At 38.5% G+C, this 18,686-nt stretch overlaps 1 non-coding gene across 1 annotated transcript; it reads left to right on the forward strand.

Moving 5' to 3' along the window:
• The first annotated feature begins 232 nt into the window (after positions 1-232).
• On the forward strand, positions 233-298 carry Smp_tRNA_00184_Gln_TTG.1.1. The gene has a single exon. It is a non-coding gene (tRNA).
• Positions 299-18,686: the final 18,388 nt, after the last annotated feature.

The following is an 18,686-nucleotide window of genomic DNA, read 5'->3' on the forward strand; positions in this document are numbered from 1 at the left end:
TTTTTTGAAAAAAAAACATTCAATTTTTTACATTTATAATTAATTATTTTTTATTATCTTTTAAATATAATACAAAAATTTAATTATTATTAAGTATATATTTTCAATTTTTTTAACAACAAAATGTTCCTCACCTATAATAAGTCCTAACAAATCGATGGGAAGATTCAAACAAACAATACTGAATGAATTTAAACTTCACCCCATCGCACAAGCAAGTGGCTATCAGGACTCAGTGGCCGAGTGGATAACGCGATGGCATTTGAAGCGAGGGTACTGGGTTCGAGTCCCAGAGTGAACATCAACTCTGAGATGCAGGTACATCCAGCTGACGAGTCCCAAATAGGACGAAACGCGTGTCCTGGATTCTACTGCTAGCCACTATCCATCTCTGCTTACTATGCTTGGTTGGAGTATGTTGGTCGGCGGCCTATGCTCCATTGGGAGTAACATGTGTAAGTAAATAAGTAAGTAAGCTTTCGAACTATCGCTTCAATAGTTATTACCCGATATATTTTCTACTATTAAGACGTCACAGACATATGCATGTAATTAAAATTTTTATCTATAAATTTTACATTCAAACATTTATGTAGCTTATTACTGGTTGGATTAAAAAACAGTTTCCATCAAAATCAGAACTACTTAAAGAGGAGTTTTTACTCTGAAATAATCAAGACGGTTTACACTACCAATCATATTACAATCTCTATCAGTTTCCAAACTATTGAGACAGTTTTCGGATGGATAGGAAACTTTATTCATAAAATTCGAGCTAGTGGATTGTAATTTATCTAAGTAGCTAAAGAGATGTGCTTTAAGGTTAGTCGCTAAAACAGTGACAAATACAAACGCTCTACAGGCTTTGAGGTAAGAAGGAATAGTTGTTACGTAATAAGATGCTTATAATGATTGTTCGAAAGAAGAGGGAAAAACTCATTGTTGTCCTAAATCAATATGGTTTAATTATGGATGTAAAAAAATGTATGCTTGTTAACTGAGTTTCTACTATCAAAATTAGATGAAAACCCCGAATATAAATCCTATCATAAGCAGAGATGGATAGTGACTAACAGTGGAATCCAGGATGTGCTTTTCGTCCAATTTGGGACTCGTCAGCTCGATGAATCTGCATTCCAGAGTTGATGTTCACTCCGGGACATGAACCCAGTACCGTTCGCTTCAAACACCATTGCGTTATCCACTTAGCTACTGTGAACATCAACTCTGGAATGCAGGTTAATCTAGCTGATAAGTCCCAAAAGTAGGACGAAACACGTGTCTTCGATTACACTTCTAGCCACTATCTATCACTGCTTGCAGTGCTTGTGACCTAAGTCAATATCGAGGCAATCCGCTTAGGATGCACATATGTCAATAAGAGAATGATAAGTTGCAGTCCTCAACATTAATTGAAAGATTCAAACAATCATTATAAAAATGAATAAGTCCTATCAGTTTAAAAATATATTGAATAAATCAATCGAAGAATTCATTTTTAATGTTTATGGTTGTTAATTAGGCATATTTATCGTAAAGTTTAAAGGTATAACTTTGTACACTTGGCTCTTCTTAACCAACATTAAATATATGCTGGCAGCCCAAGTAAATGTATGTTTCGCAAAAATTTAGCTATGATTTTTCTCAATTACATAACTAGAAATACTGCAGTGCATTTAACATGACCACGTATTCTTGCAAATTATCTATTCGAAACAACATCAGTATTATCATTATTATGGAGCTTCAATAATTTCATATATCTTGGATGTTTATTCAGTGTTATTTAAAATTGTGGGAAACGAGTTGTGATTGATTTAGCAAACAAAGTTAGTGAGTGACTAGCAGTGGAATCTAGGACAAGAGTTTCATTCTATTTTAGACTTGTCAGCTGGATTTGCCTGCGATCATGATGATGTTCGCGCTGATACTGTAACCCAGTATGTTTCGCTTCAAATAGCTACTGATTTAAGAGAACTAATAGCTTGTACAAAGAAATGATAAGAGATTCCCACATTCTACTACTAGCCATTATGATTCAATGACAATGAGGAATTAATCCACTTAGGACGTTCATATACCAAAATAGACTGATCGATAGAAATGTTTGATATCAGTGGGAAGATTCAAGCAACCCCTACAAATAAAATTGAAAGTCTTACTTATTTTGCTCTAAGAAAGATATCGATTGATATGAAGATTTCTACGGTAAACTCCTTGGATTATAAACTTTAATGACAATACAACTAATATGAGTTAGAATAATCCATAGTATTTCAACAGACTTCACATAGATTAAAGTGTACTGTAATGTAAAACAACTGGAATTTTTTATGGTAATATAAACTTATATATGTAATAAATATTTGAATGAGCTTCCATAAATCAAAATTTTAGACAGTAATTTAAGTAGGCCCCCAAATGCCCTGGTATGGCCGAGAGTGGGGAGAGTACTCTCTCCCTCTCAAAATGCTCTCACATGGCCACGCGTATATAGCCTCTGCCAGGGAAGTCCTACTCATTGCCTCTTTGTGGTGGGGGTGTTGTTTAAGAAATTGAGAAGATGAAAAGCGAATGTTCGGTGCTTTAAACGGGCCGATGTACACGGTGAGTCCATCTAGGGGAGTTGGAAAACCCTGATTCCAAACCAGTGGTACACATTGGCTCCAGGTTTCTGAGGGAGTAAAAGGCGTATGAACCTATTGTTGGTCACTGGTTACCATGAGACTGCATCTCCCCACGATGCTCTACTGTCTTGTGGATTAGACCTTCAGATCAAAGGATCTGGGTGTGGCCCCTAAGCAAACCACCTGCTTCGGTCTAGGCACCCAGGCAGTATCACAGCCCTCACACAAATCAAATGAGATTTGTGTGGCTCATATGTATCTGATGCCCCTTTGTACCAATATTTATGTTTTTAAATAATAATAATAAATAAATAATTTAAGTACAGTATTAACTACATCTTAAGAACAACCTACAAACTAAATTTTAATCCATAAAAGACGGAAACCATCTATCTTGAGATCAATAATGTCAAATAAGTTAGTGAACAGGTAGGGGAAATTTGTAGCTCAAGCAGATGATTTTCATGAAGTCTCGTTCTCTGATTCGGGTGATTGAATCAACAAAAATTAATGACTCTGCCTAAAAGGGTAATGGAACTTTCACGATTAAAACACGCATCTGAGGGAAAGAACTTCCAAAAACAGGTAGTAAGGTTTGTGAATATATCGCATATATTTGAGAATATACCGTTTTTTCGATTAGTATATGAATCTAAAACATTTTTCTCTCCATAAAATTTTTAAGGTAAGTTCATGAAACAATATTTTACCGTTTAACAAAATAATCAAACATTACTTAAGTCTATTTTTCAGCATTCTTTTATTCGTTGACTTTCCTACGAACTTCTTTAGTTATAAACTTGATACTCTAAACTATCATGTTAAATAAAACAGTATTCTTAAAGATATAGGTCGAACGTCAAAACATCTTTTTTTAGTTTTGGCTCCTCATCATGCTTTGACATGAATATATATTTTTACATTCGAACAAAACAAATCAAGTTGTGGTAATTAGCTTAACATCAAGGTGCGGTCGCTCAGTGTCGCGAATTAGTTAAAGTCGGTCAGGTGTATCAAGGACTGCCGGCTTAATGGTCTACTGGTTTAGCATCCGTTAGTGAGGCTGAAAGTCGCGAGTTTAATCGTCTTTGATGGGGTCGGCGATGCGCACTATCACACAGTCTTACGACAGGACAAAACAACTTTCTAACTCCTCCTGGAACTTAATAGTGCTGTAGCTGAGATCAGTTTGTGGCTTAACCTATCAAAATAACAATATTAATAAGAGATAAAAGCGGAAAGGAAGGGTCAGTATGGTGATTGATAAGGTTAATCAAATGAGAATGGAAATCGAGAATATATGCATGATTTTTCAAAACCGCAACCTGTTAATTATTAAAAATAATTGCGTAAAATTAAGATAACAAATTAAAAGGTGAATTTTAGATGAATTGGATGATCACAGTACAGAGAGAGTAACTGAGCAGCCATTTTCTGGATGCATTAAATTTATTGGAGTGGATTTCTCATCTTTAAAGCTTCATTTAAATCTCTGTTTTTTGATGTCTTGGAAGAAATAATTCAGTCTATTATAACCCAAAACTCTTATAAGTGAAGAGAATGAATACTGATGTCGATTGTTTTAACTAAGTGCTTTATTTTTTGTTATGAAACAAAATTAGTATAACTCAATCTTTTAAACGCTTTTATGTACAGTAAAATCCTGCAATAAGAGACCGATCAAATTTACCGTTGGTGAATATAAATGACACACTTACACAATGACTGATCTAAAAAATAGTTTTAGATCAGTAAAACATTTAAACACAGACCTCTAAGTATGCAAAAAATGAACCATTAAGCAGGCTCATTGTGCGAACTGTTAGTGCTCTGACAAATATTTATCAAGTTTAGTCTTTTATGGACAGATGTTTTCCAGTCAATTCTAACGTTAACTTTACAGTTTTAGGGAGATGTTTGCCGAATAAAGAGTTATCTAAATTCTGTTTTGCCACCTTTTGTCGTGAACTAAATATAAAATGGTTGGTAAATTCAATAAGTAAACGGTTTGCGCCAGTCTAATTTAGATAGTTTAAGTTTAAAAAAATGGACAAGACATAAAGTTACATCAATTCTGTTTCACAACACCAACCAATAAACAAGCAGTCACGCTGTGGAAAGTTATTTTATTAAGCTTACCCTCTGAAACGTTGAACCGCGAATTCCATATCAATTTTTATTCCTCAATTCACATCAACTCACTGGTATCTCGTATTATAATGTTTGCTGGACTCAGTTTTTTGCGATGGTTTAACTGGAAGGTTTACATATATATCATCGGATTTCACGGCTCTATGATTTGGTATACATGTGGTGTGCCTTTTGGTCTTTGGTGAGTCATAGTGTGTGATATATTTATAATCTCGATAAGGTACGTTTGAAACCTGCAACCTAAAGAGACAGATGGTTTTAAAACTTTATAGAGCAGTCTGAAGTGGATCATAAAGTACATTTGAAAATTAAACTGTTAAATATAACTTTGGATGACATCTTACGGCCATTGATGAAGCCGAATAAATAAATACATATTCGTGCATCGGTGGTTGAAATACGGGTTACTAAGATGTAATTGCAATGGTCTTCGAAGTAAAATAATCTTAAAAATGAATACAAATCAATGTTCACACGTTTTTACGTATTTATGTGGTATAGGATGTTTGTCGTTACTTATAATCAAGACTATTTTTTCAGTTAATTACATTATTAATCCAGGACCTATATCTTTATTTTTCTCAAATAACAGCTTTGTCCCAACACTCATGTTTACAACTGGGTTAGTTTAAATTCTGTTAGTACTGTAGCTCGGTTTAATTTCAAGATGACCATATAAAATATTAAATGTGACTGTTTTGCTAGCATTCATACTTAAATACATACTGTATGCTGTTTTTAGAATACGCTATGGCTTTTAAAATGCCTATACCGGTACCAGTTACAAAAGGTCCTTTAATGGGTGAAATATGTACTTCTACTTCATTTCATATCGATAAGATAATGGCAACGACTTAAAACAAGTTGATTTTTAACCCAGTCTTCATATCATTCCAGTAACTGAATACTGATGTCTAACAAAACGTGAAAAGCTTACATTATACTAAAATGTTAATAAGACTTAAGATCACAGTTAATAAATCCATAAATCTAAAAACCTTTTATCTGCATCCAAGTAAAATTTTGTTTCTGTGTAAAGTCAGCTAAAGTAGTAAACTAAATTTGCCCGTTTGTTAAACGCTATGTCACACAAATGGTAAACACGAAACCATGTGTGGGTCTCACTAATAATCTCCGAGGTCATAACAAGAAGGTTCACAAACCGCGATCTAATGAACTTAAAGTAGGGTCTCGCTCTTCTTATCGAGTGGTTAATGACTGGAAAGTCTTACTCGAACAAGTGGTATCCGCCCCATCAGTGAATATTTTCAAGGAGAGGCTGGATTTTCACTGGATGGCAACCTGTCAGGCTTAACACAGGTTCATCGACCTACTATCCTTATTACTGAAGACTGGAAGTATTTATTGATATCAGAAAAGATAAAAACTAATCTTCTTCATAAAAACAGCCCCTTATGGTCGTTATCAGGGCTTGGCTCAAATGTTTGTGAATTTTCTAACTTTGGCATGATGAATTGAATAATAAAAACATCCATCGATACAGTCTGTGCTACATATTTCAAATTCGTATAAAACAATCTTCCACACTCCAGTAATCAACAGATAAAACCACATAAGAGTGCCTCTTATATTCAATAACAAGTTTTAAGATATTTACTCTTTTTATAATATTTAAAAGTTATGATGATCTAGAATACATATGATTTCTGAATTTTCATGTTAGATAAATACTAAATATAATTGTCTGGTTTATCATTCACTCAACTAAACACAACCAGTCATAATGCATAAGCAAAAGAATCTGGTTAACAGTCGTATTGAAGCAGTGAGACATCGTTTATTCATCACGTGAAATTTTATTTTCTCAATTTTTTACTATCAGGTCGCTCTGAATGAATCATTTAACACAGTGACATCTACTTATTATTAGCCTTCACTGAGAGATATAAGATCATCCTGCATTCATCCGCCGATCAACTTCTCTCTCGAATTCTGGCGATACAGAAAATTGCAGAGCAATTTAGATGGACTGGTGAAATCAAACTTACCGATATATTCTAGTTGGAGATGCAAAAGTCATTATTATTTCGGCAACGTGTATTTCAGTTTCAGTTCGATAAGAGCGAAAGGATAGAAAATCTTGATGTGCTTCATTTAGAAAAAAAGTTTAAATTGTATTCTGAACGGAAAAATTTTAAGGATCAGGTATTTCTGACAAGCACACGTCGAAAAAGCTAACTTGCATGTTGTAGCTGTAAATAATTCCCCAAAATCAATAGCTCATTAAGTGTTCGACATTGGATGCTGACCACGTTGTTTAAGTGGACTTGTTTAGCTGAAGGCTTTCGGTCATGCATCCGCACCAGATCACGTTGCAACACGGCGTGGGACACAGCTTCTACGTTACAATAGCCAGTTAAGAACGAAGTCTCTCGATATATTGGTAACGAATCAAATATATCTTTCCTGTCTCTCCTCATCTGACTTCTGGTTTCTATTCGACTGGGAACGAACGATTATAGAAGATACTACTGGTTGCTAGTTGCAAAACTAGAATATCCGTTGTATCTTCATTGGTGAGCCTAACGTGATCTGGTACACCAAGCCAATATACTGTGAGTCTGTTCCATTTTGGAATATTATTATTCATTGTTATTCTTTATTTGAATTTTATATATTGTGATATACTGTTTTTTCGCGAATTTTTTTTCCCGGATATATTTTAATTAGACATTTTTCGTTATCTATATTACTATGACGGAACACTCACCCAAGGTTTTTAAGTTAAAGTCTATTCCCTCTATTTCGATTCAGTTAACGCCATTTTGGCCCGACAATATCGAGTCCTGGTTCTGCTACGCAGAAGCTGATTTTTGCATGCACGGAATCACGGACTTGCGCACACGATTCCTCGCGGTAGTTAAGGCGTCACCGCGCGAGTTTAACAGGTACGTAACACCTAGTATGTTTACTAGTGATGTTCCCGAACCTTACGAAACTCTCAAATGTTCGATTCTCAAACGTGGAGACCTAACCGACCGACAACGGTTAGACCAACTCCTCCATAACATCGACTTGCAACATGGTTCCGCGACAGACATGTTGCTAAGAATGAGAGAGGTTATCGGCCAACGAACTTTCGATGATGGCCTATTCAGACAACTTTTCTTGTCTGAACTTCCTCATCAGGTGCAGGCAGTGCTCGTCTCATTTCAAAACAACGCCATAGATGAGCTGGCTGCATCTGCCGACCGAATCTTAGAAATCACTAAATCTTCTAAGGCCGAGGTTTTTTCCGTCAGGGAAAAACCCCAATCGACCCCGTCTGACATTACCGAACTATGTCACACGCTTACACGATATCTTAGAGTTTGTAATGACCGTAGTCGTTCAAAAACCCCGCGTAGGAGCGTTTCACGTAAGAGATCTGTCTTTCGACCACGAGAGACAGACAATCCCGACTGGTGCTGGTATCACAACCAGTACGGTAAATCCTCTAGAAATTTCAGGAAGCCCTGCAACTATCCGACCTCAAAATCGAATGACACGAAAAGCAGTTCGGGAAACTTCCCAGCCGGCACGCGTTAACGGCAACCGTAGCCGGTGAACACAGCCGTCTGTTATACGTCACGGATGTGACTACGAAAGTTCGCTACCTCGTCGACACTGGCGCAGAAGTTAGCGTTCTTCCAGCAAATCACGACGACAGACTTCGCGAGTCTGTTTTAAGTTTACAGGCGGCAAACGGAAAACCGATCGCTACTTACGGTAAAAGGTACGTCTACCTTAACGTGGGTTTACGCAAACCCATACACTGGATTTTCGTTGTTGCAGATGTCTCTATGCCAATCATTGGTATAGACCTGTTACAATATCACAATCTACTCATCGACACACGCTCACGAAGGTTAATAGACGGAAACACTAAGTTATCTGTTTGCGTAACTCCTTGTTCTGGTTGCAGATTATCCCCAGTCACGATTAAGAACACCATAGACCCCTTGTACCAATCAGTACTCGACAAATACCCCAGGATATACCAATCGCAATCGAAATTGACTTGTGTAACCAGCAATGTTACACATCACATCTCGACTACAGGACCACCTGTATTCTCGAAAGCCTGTCGACTCGCTCCCGAAAAACTTAGGTTAGCCAAAAACGAATTCGACCATATGATAGACTTAGGGATAATTCGACCATCAAATAGTCCATGGTCATCCCCATTGCACATGGTCCCAACAAAAAACAGCAACGATTGGCGGCCAACTGGTGATTATCGGCGTCTGAATGCTAAAACCATTCCCGATCGTTACCCGTTGCCCCATATTCACGATTTGACAGCTACCTTGAAAGGTACAACTGTCTTCTCGAAAATCGACTTAGTTAAGGCTTATAACCAAATACCGATGGCACCTGACGACGTTCCTAAAACCGCCATCATCACTCCTTTCGGTCTTTACGAATTCTTGCGAATGCCTTTTGTTTTAAGAAATGCGGCTAAAATCTTCCAAAGGTTTATAGACGACGTCTTCCGAGGTCTCAACTTCGTACATGCATATGTTGATGACTGTTAATAGCAAGTCCGGACAGAGAATCACATCTCAAGCATCTGGACATTGTTTTCGATCGACTCCAAAGGCATGGCATTACTGTCAACATTCAGAAATGCCAAATCGGAACCAACTCCTGAGACTTCTTAGGACACACTATTGATGCCCAAGGCATCCGACCCCTTAGAAGCAAAGTGGCGGCCATTCTGGATTACCCAGAACCGACCACGATCAAGCAGTTACGAACTTTTAACGGACTTGTAAGTTTTTACAGACGGTTCATACCCAAATGCGCATCCCTTATGAAACCGTTAACCGACCAGCTTCGTGGAAATGCAAAATCAATTAGTTTAGACGACACAGCCCGTAAAGCATTCTCCACAGTTAAGGAACACATCGCTAAGGCAACCCTGCTTGCTCATCAGGACACTCAAGCGCCCATTAGTATCGCCGTAGACGCATCCGACTCAGCAATCGGAGGAGTCTTACAACAATGGGTTAACAACTCGTGGCAACCTCTAGGATTTTTCTCCAGACGGTTATTAGACGCGGAATCTAGGTACAGCACTTTCGGTAGGGAACTCCTAGCTATGTGTTGTGCTGTACGGAATTTCCAACATTCCATCGAAGGAAGAGAATTCACGCTTTTTACCGATCACAAACCTCTTACCTTCTCTTTAAGTTCATCTTCAGACAAGTACTCACCGCGAGAGTCTCGACAACTCGACTACACTTCACAGTTTACTTCAGACATACAACACATTTCTGGAGCTAACAATGTAGTCGCAGACGCCTTGTCTCGAATAAGTTCCTTGAACAGTTTCCAAGGAATCGACCTTCTTAAACTCGCTCAGCTTCAAAAAGAAGACATTGATCTTCAGCATGAGTTATCCTCGACAACTCTGAAACTACGTATTAAGCAGATGGGAACAGGTAAGGAAACCTTACTTTGCGACACATCTACAGGTAGGGATCGTCCAATAGTACCAAAACACTATCGACGCAACGTCTTCAATACGTTGCACAATCTTTCTCATCCAGGTGCTCGTGCAACAGTCAAACTTATAGCCGAACGCTTTTGTTGGCCTGACATGAATAAAGACGTGAGGGAGTGGGCACGCTCCTGTGTAAGCTGCCAGAAATCTAAGGTCATAAGACACAACAAATGTCCCTTAGGCTCTTTCAAAACCCCTGACGCTCGTTTCGACCACGTCCATCTAGATTTGGTAGGACCCTTACCCGACTCAAACGGATACTCATATTTCTTAACATGCGTAGACCGTTTTACTCGATGGCCAGAAACAGTACCGATTAAGGACATTACTGCTGAAACCGTAGCCCGCACTTTCGTCGAACGATGGGTAGCAAATTTCGGCTGCCCTTCCACAATCACTACAGACCGCGGACGCCAGTTCGAATCTGAACTTTTCCGTTGTCTGACCTCACTTTTAGGAATCACGCGCTTCCGAACGACCGCCTACCACCCACAAGCAAACGGGTTGGTAGAACGTTTTCATCGACAACTAAAAGCTTCATTATCAGCTTCAAACGTTTCACAGTGGACAGACGCTCTTCCACTCGTCTTGCTAGGTATCCGCAATGCAGTGAAAGCTGACATTGGATACACGGCATCTCAACTCGTTTACGGAACGACACTCCGACTCCCAGGAGAATTCGTAGATCCTTCAGCTTCTTCATTGAACATGGATCTAAACTCTTACACGAGTAGGCTTACAAACGCTATGCGTTCAGTTAAACCTGCTCACACTCGACCTCAATCAACTGATGTTTTCGTTCAACCCGAATTACGACATAGTACACACGTCTTCGTTCGTCGAGACTCACATCGACGACCCCTCGAATCAGCTTACGAAGGACCCTTCAAAGTTCTTCAACGCGAACCTAAGTACTATGTAGTCGATAAGAACGGTACGAACGATAGCATCAGTATCGATCGACTCAAAGCTGCGTACTTAGAAGGAAACCCTAGCTACGTCGATTTTCCTTCGGTACAAGCAAACAACACAGCTACTACACTCGTAGTACCCTACACGACAACGACACACAACTTGATACTTCGTCAACGTCGATAGAAAAACCTAAAACAACGCGTTCTGGAAGAAGAGTAAGATTTCCAGAACATCTTAACGAATATTGCACGTAGGACACAGGTTTTATCTTGAATTACCCTTTCATTGTTTATTATAAAAAATTTTTTAATATGCTCATTTTTTTATTTATATAAAAAAAACCAAAAAAAACAACATTTTTATTATTTTTTGAGCGTATTTATATTTTTTTATATATAAAAAAAAACCAAAAAAACCTTTTTTTTCCGATCGCTTTTACGCTGTTTGTAAGTGTATTAGTTTATTCATTTCTTTTTTTCCGCTCATCTTGTGTCCTTACGCAAGTACGAGTGTATTTTCGACATGCACTCACACGTTTTATTTTTCCTCTTTTCCAGGACGGCTGGAAAAGAACGACGAATTTTCGCAAGGAACCGAAGTTTTCATTGTACTATATTTCTTTATTGCTATGTTGTACATTTTGGTCCCATAGTTTAAGGAAAGACGAGCAGACGCTGCTAAACGAAGCAAGCTATCAGAAGAGTGTTTACCAACGACAAACTCGTTGGGTTTAAACTTCTGGCTGGTCACGTCTTAGGGGCATCACTACCTCACTAGGGGGGGAGTGATCTGTAGCTGTAAATAATTCCCCAAAATCAATAGCTCATTAAGTGTTCGACATTGGATGCTGACCACGTTGTTTAAGTGGACTTGTTTAGCTGAAGGCTTTCGGTCATGCATCCGCACCAGATCACGTTGCAACACGGCGTGGGACACAGCTTCTACGTTACAATAGCCAGTTAAGAACGAAGTCTCTCGATATATTGGTAACGAATCAAATATATCTTTCCTGTCTCTCCTCATCTGACTTCTGGTTTCTATTCGACTGGGAACGAACGATTATAGAAGATACTACTGGTTGCTAGTTGCAAAACTAGAATATCCGTTGTATCTTGAATGTTTTTATATGCTATCGACTGTTTTTATCATATAAACTCCAAAATATGCTTTAAAAATTGTAAAATTCATCTATCTTATACAAGATATTGGCTCACCTTTCATTGGTCAACGAACTAAATACCTCACTTCCAACTTTTTGGACAAAGACATCAGTCCGCGATTGTATAGGGTGAGAGTATATGTCTACTTGGGATCCACCAATACCGATTGCATGACCAGGAGGTTTAGGGCAACTGATCATAGAATTTGTTTCACCCGTTCCTATTTTACTAAACCAGTGAGTGTTGTGAACAGTAGCATCTGGACCATTAATTATTTTTGCAAGCATCTCCTTCTTGATACGCTCAACGAGCCTTCGTTTAGAGTAATGAATATAAATGCAATATCCAGTGCTGCATAGAGTCAAAATAACGCCGAGCCCAATAGGTGCTAAAATATACACATAATCCATCTAACATAAAAAAATATTGACAATATGTTACGAATGTGTTACGAAATACGAGGTATTTACAATATCTGACAAAACAAAAATGTCAGTGCAATAAAAGAACTAAATTGTCAATATCTCTGTCACGAGTCTGTATAAATCGACTGATTTCTTTGCGTTCGTCTCCTGTTATTTCACTACGAATCCAGGTATTCAGTAATTTTCAATAGGCCGTAATTAAGCCACTCTACTACATTAGTTCTAGTTACTGGTAATTATTTGCAGATTTGTACATCTAGTAGTTTGATGGAGTGAGTTTTCTCGGGATAGTAGGGTTCCTGGGTACCAGTAACCATCACAATACCAAGCACGAGGTTGGATGGCTGCACTATGGAAATAAAAAAGTTATAATTCAAATACTGAGAGAAAATTATTGCTTCAAGAATAAAAAATAAGTTGATCGCTAGTATTGTGTAAGAAGACAGAGTCGAAAGGATAGGAGGAGAAACGAGGATGATAGTCGAAGACAGAGGAAGTAGATACTGATATCCGCAATCATAACCGCTGTAATTTACGAGACACATTAAACACAGCTGATCTAAGAAGGGGACAGTACATAGGCGAGTACATGTTCGTCAAGTCTCTTCATAAGACTACCCACTGATGGGGTTGAGCTCAGTTACGCTGGGAGTGTTGTTCACATAGAAACACCATCAACATGATTCACTTACCTTAGTTGATTCGGCACTGTGTGGTGACACGGCTTTGAAGTGACTCTTAATGTATACCCGCACCCCACCTCTTTTGTGTACCCTATCTCACCTGAAAAGTGTCATGCCTTGCATTTCACTTCTCCATTCATGATATCGAACGATAACCTAGTATCATTTTGGTCTCTGATCTTTACATCTAACTTAAAATATGTTTCTGATTCCTCCAATTTTATTTCTTAGCCCTCTTAGGTTGCTGAAGAGGCTCCTGATAGTTCGTCATATCACCTAGTGCTCCCCCTACAATGGCATCTATCTTTTGGGTTTTAAGCAGATTGTCGTCCAATGTGCGTTGGCCAGTTTCGTGGGAACCGGCCACATTGGATTTTTTTCCTGTGTAGTGTGTCTCGTTAGCGAGGCCATAGTCTCTGTGTTTTATAACCTGACTAGCTCACCAATCTCAACCGACACCAAACTGTTTCACTGTGGATTTCGCTGCTCTAACCGACTGAGGATGGCTTTCACGACATCTGATGTGACTAAAGAGGATGTTTTCTGAGCTGTAGTAGGCCTGACAGAGTTTAAAGTAGCTAAAAGTTGGCGGGTTACAAATCATTTTTCTCATAACAACACTGAACCCTAAGCATTTTGATGGAGTACTGCTTAGGTAAGAATATCACCAAAATTTAGGGTGTCTGATTAAAAAGTATGGGCCTTATTCACCAGGATTCAATAATGACCGGCAACTTATCTAAAGACTTCAGTGTTACCAAGGGTAATGTTCATCGAAATGACAAGGGAAGATATCTGTGGGGTCTTTCAATATGTTCAACATTTACCTAAGCCAATGAGATCACCCAGAACTATAAATTAAGTGGGGAAAGTTGAGGGTGGATGGATTTATGAACGTTCTGTTTCCTTACCCAGGGACCCAATGAAACCAATATGGAACAGCTCTTATTGTTAGAGCAAGAACGCTTAACGTTATGGAGTGACCTCCCAATGAAACAAGGACTGCTCAATGTATGCTGACCATTTTATGGTTCCATTAACGTGTGATTCGCATCATTGGTAGTCAGTATTCTTATCCGAACGGCAGGAGGAATGAGACAATTTTGTTACAATTAAACAGACTTGATGATTAAGGTTTCAAGCCACCATTTGTTTTAGGAGGCAAAGTGGTAGGAAGGTAGTGCCAACCAGGATTATCGCTCACAACTACGGGGTTTAGTTGTGGTTCGATATCGTGCCAAGATCTGTATAGACTGACAAGGCTCCGGAAGCATTCCCTAACATTCCTGCACCATTGGTGCCAAACAGATAATTTGGAAGGGTTCCATTAGTAGTGGGACTACAAAGTAAAGTAATAAAAAGCCCGTTTAGGCAAATGATAACCATAAAAATCATCATATATTTAAAAGCCAACTTTTTAATCAGACACATAATTTCTGGTGATATTTGTACCTAAGCAGTACTGCTATAACTGATTGAGCGTTCGTGTGTTTACCGTTTCTGAACTTTTCTATTGTGATAAATGTTGAATTTATATCTTCTCAGTCATCGTATGTTCGGCTCCAAGGATCGTGCGTTTGGGAACCAATGCTGTTACAAAAACATGAACTAGTAATGACGATACATGTGTCAGCTTTGCAATACATTATACCAGTGAACACCGAATGATGGTTGACAACTTGCAACCTTCAAAACATCTGCCTTGTGTTACAGGCTCTGTCCAATGTGTGGTATGTTGAGGTCACCAACAACACATTCAGCCTCACTCGAAGTATAGATATGGCTTAAGATAAAGTGGTTGATTTTACAACGTGGACGTCGGTATATTCCTCCTATAGCCACGAATCCGTGTTTAGACTTAAATGTACAACAAGCTCCTTCACATGCAACACTATCATGCTCATCTTATGTTGTCCATTGTACACGGAAGTGATCTTTAACGTTTGACATTATGCCTCCTCCCTTGTGATCTATGACTCTATCGCTTTTGATACAGATATATCCTGAAATCGTCGGAGAACTTTCCATATCTACGGGCCACGTCTTCGTGACAACAATTATATCAGGACTTAATTCATTCACCTTCAAACCTAGTTTAGAAATTTCATTCCTAGGACTACTAGTGATTGTGTAGCACACATTTAAGACTTTTGTAGGATCACTTGTTCTACCCATACAGGTCTCGGAAGCATTGGCTTCCAAGGTCATACTACCAGGAAACCCCGAACATCAAGTTGCGTCTCATCAGCTAGCTTTCAAGTCTTTAACTTAGTAAGGACATCCTGCCACTTCATTCGATTCTCAAGTAATCAATCTGGTCGGACACAAGGTTTATATACGTTATTTAGTATGGTGTGTCTTCGTGACTCCCGAGTGTTAGCTTCGAAATCATTTTTTGGTTCTCACCTCTAACCCACTTACCAAGTCTTATTCCTGTATTAGTATATACCCCTGAAATCGTTTCTAGTAGTACATTTCTGACGTCAGAGTCTAGATTATGTGTATGCTTTTTATCAGGACCATTTTCTTCTGAATTCTAGAGACTCCAAACAAGTAGTATAGGAACGGATTCGACCCCGTCCAAAGTCGTGTTTACTTCCTTTGTTTATATTATCATTTTCTTCCCGTCAACGACTGAGATATTTTCTTTAGTGGACAATGGTTGTCTCATCTCTGTGTGCATCGACGATTGGAGTAATAGAATGTTGATTAAAGGTAAAATTTGAGCTAACGGCATTAACCACCGCGGTTGTTGTTTCCTCTTCTTTTGATGTAAGCCTTACTTTGGGGACATCGCCACTCGGTAACTTCTTCATCCTAGCAAGAAGCTTCAAGGCTTCATTTAGTTGAATCGATTCGGTAAGGCAAAAGTCTCTACATAACTGCGGTAAGGTCGTTTAACGGCAACGTAAGTGCGTGGCAGGCTAAAAGTTGTTACACCGTTTTGAATCTATCTCATGCAATCGTCACACATAGTATTGCCTTCAACAGGGAAGAAGCACAATAGTCGAGTGTGCCGACGATTTTAGATGACTAGAATAACCACTACGATGTGGACAAAACAAGAGAAGTTCAAACAGCTAGAAAACCCGACACAGGAAAAAGAAACATGTGGAATTCCTATGATGGATTAAACTACAAAATCGTGCATGGAGGACAACTCACTGACTCGTTCGAAGTAAAGACCGGTATCAGGCAAGGTTGCTTACTATCACCCTTTCTCTTTCTCCTGGAGATTGACTGGATCATGAAGACGTCAACATCTGGAGGGAAGCACGGGATACAATGGACAGCTAGGATGCAGTTGGACGATTTAGACTTTGCAGATGATCTGACACTTCTATCACACACGCAACAATAAATGCAGGAGAAGACGATCAGTGTAGCATCAGCCTCAGTAGCGGTAGGTCTCAATATAGAAAAAGGGAAAAGCAAAACTCTCCGATACAACACAACATGCACCAATCAAATTACACCTGACGTAGAAGCTCTGGAGGATGTGAAAACCTTTACATATCTAGGCAGCATCACTGAAGCGAAGACGAGTAATGGCAAAGCAAGAGCAGCATATTTACAACTGAAGAACATCTGGAACTCAAAACAATTGTCAATTAACACCAAGATCAGAATTTTCAATACAAATGTCAAGACAGTCCTACTGTATGGGGTGGAAACTTGGAGAACTACGAAAGCCATCATCCAAAAGATACAGGTGTTTATTACCAGATACTTCGGATCCGATGGCCACACACTATCAGCAACATTCTACTGTGGGAGAGAACAAACCAGATTCAAGCAGAGAAAGGAATCAGGAAGAAGCTCTGGAAGTGGATAGGACATACATTGGGGAAAGCACTTAACTGCGTCACAAGGCAAGCACTCACATGGAATTCTGAAGGTCAAAGGAAAAGAGGAAGACCGAAGAACACAGTACGTCGAGAATTGGAGACAGATATGAGAAGAATGAACAACTGGATAGAACTATAAAGGAATGCTCAGGATAGAGTGGGTTTGAGAATGCTGGTTTGCGGCCTATGCTCCGTCGGGAGTAACAAGCGTAAGTAAGTAATATAATTATTAACAAATGTTTTAACTTCCACGTGTGAATTTTAAATAAATGTTCGGAACATATTTAAAATCATAATGACAATAATAACAAAAATAGTGAGAGGAACAAGATACAAAGTATATGAGTATACCTAATTAAGATTGACGTGCAGTAGAACAGATGTTATAGTTACTATAGTGATAATGAAGATAAAAGTAGTTATGTTAGGGTAATGAGAGCTAAAAGAAGGAGTGAAGGAAGCAAAGAGAAGAGAGCGAAGCGAAACGACGTTCAGTGGGGAAGGTGTGTTAGCCAACCCGATTTCATCAAGCGGTAATCGATATTTATAGCCGAACAAAAATAAGTTGCAGACATGTGATGAGTAAGATGAGAAATACATACACATACACATACATAAAACAGCCAAGGTTTATAAGCGCATAAGTGACAGGGTAAAAATGTGGATTGTGAAGAATGCATTGATTGATCGGCTCAGAGGTTTGGAGAATGCTGGTCGGCGACCTATGCTCCATTAGGAGTACCAGGCGTAAGTACGTAATTAAGTAGAAAGTGGTGTATAAATAAACACACAGAAACCAATGAACAACTTCTATGGTCTATAACAATAATAACTTAATTTAAATGAAATTTCTAAAAATCTGAGTAGTGGCAATAACTATTAGCAAATCAGTCCTGAATTAGTAATTTTTACATCCAACTCAGTTAAGTGGGAACGATGCTTGTTCAAAAATGCAGCTATACAACTTCATCAAAGCTAACGGAAGCAGCAACCAAATCTTATGCCTATTTACTTTGACAAGTTATTCATCTTTGAAGCGGTACTCTTTCTAAAAAGTTTTTAAAAATTAATTGTTTTATTCTACAACGTAAAGTTTGTTGTCAAGGCTATGTAGCATCTTTTTTATTCGCGGGTAGCTGCCGATGTGCGACTCTGGGGATTTAAATCTGACACCAGATGAGGTTACTAAGCTGAAAAAAGCATTTAAGGACCCTGAATTTCAGAAACTATTCAGAGAATATGCGGAAGAAATATCAGATCCTGCTAACAAGAAAAAGTATGCTTTCTTTGAGCTTTATTTGATGGTTGACACTGTCATCAAAAGACCGCCTATTTTTAAGTATTTATTGCTTCTCTCTTAACGCGCCT

The sequence above is a fragment of the Schistosoma mansoni genome, chromosome W, assembly GCF_000237925.1.
Source record: "Schistosoma mansoni strain Puerto Rico chromosome W, complete genome".
Taxonomy (NCBI): Eukaryota; Metazoa; Platyhelminthes; class Trematoda; order Strigeidida; family Schistosomatidae; genus Schistosoma; species Schistosoma mansoni.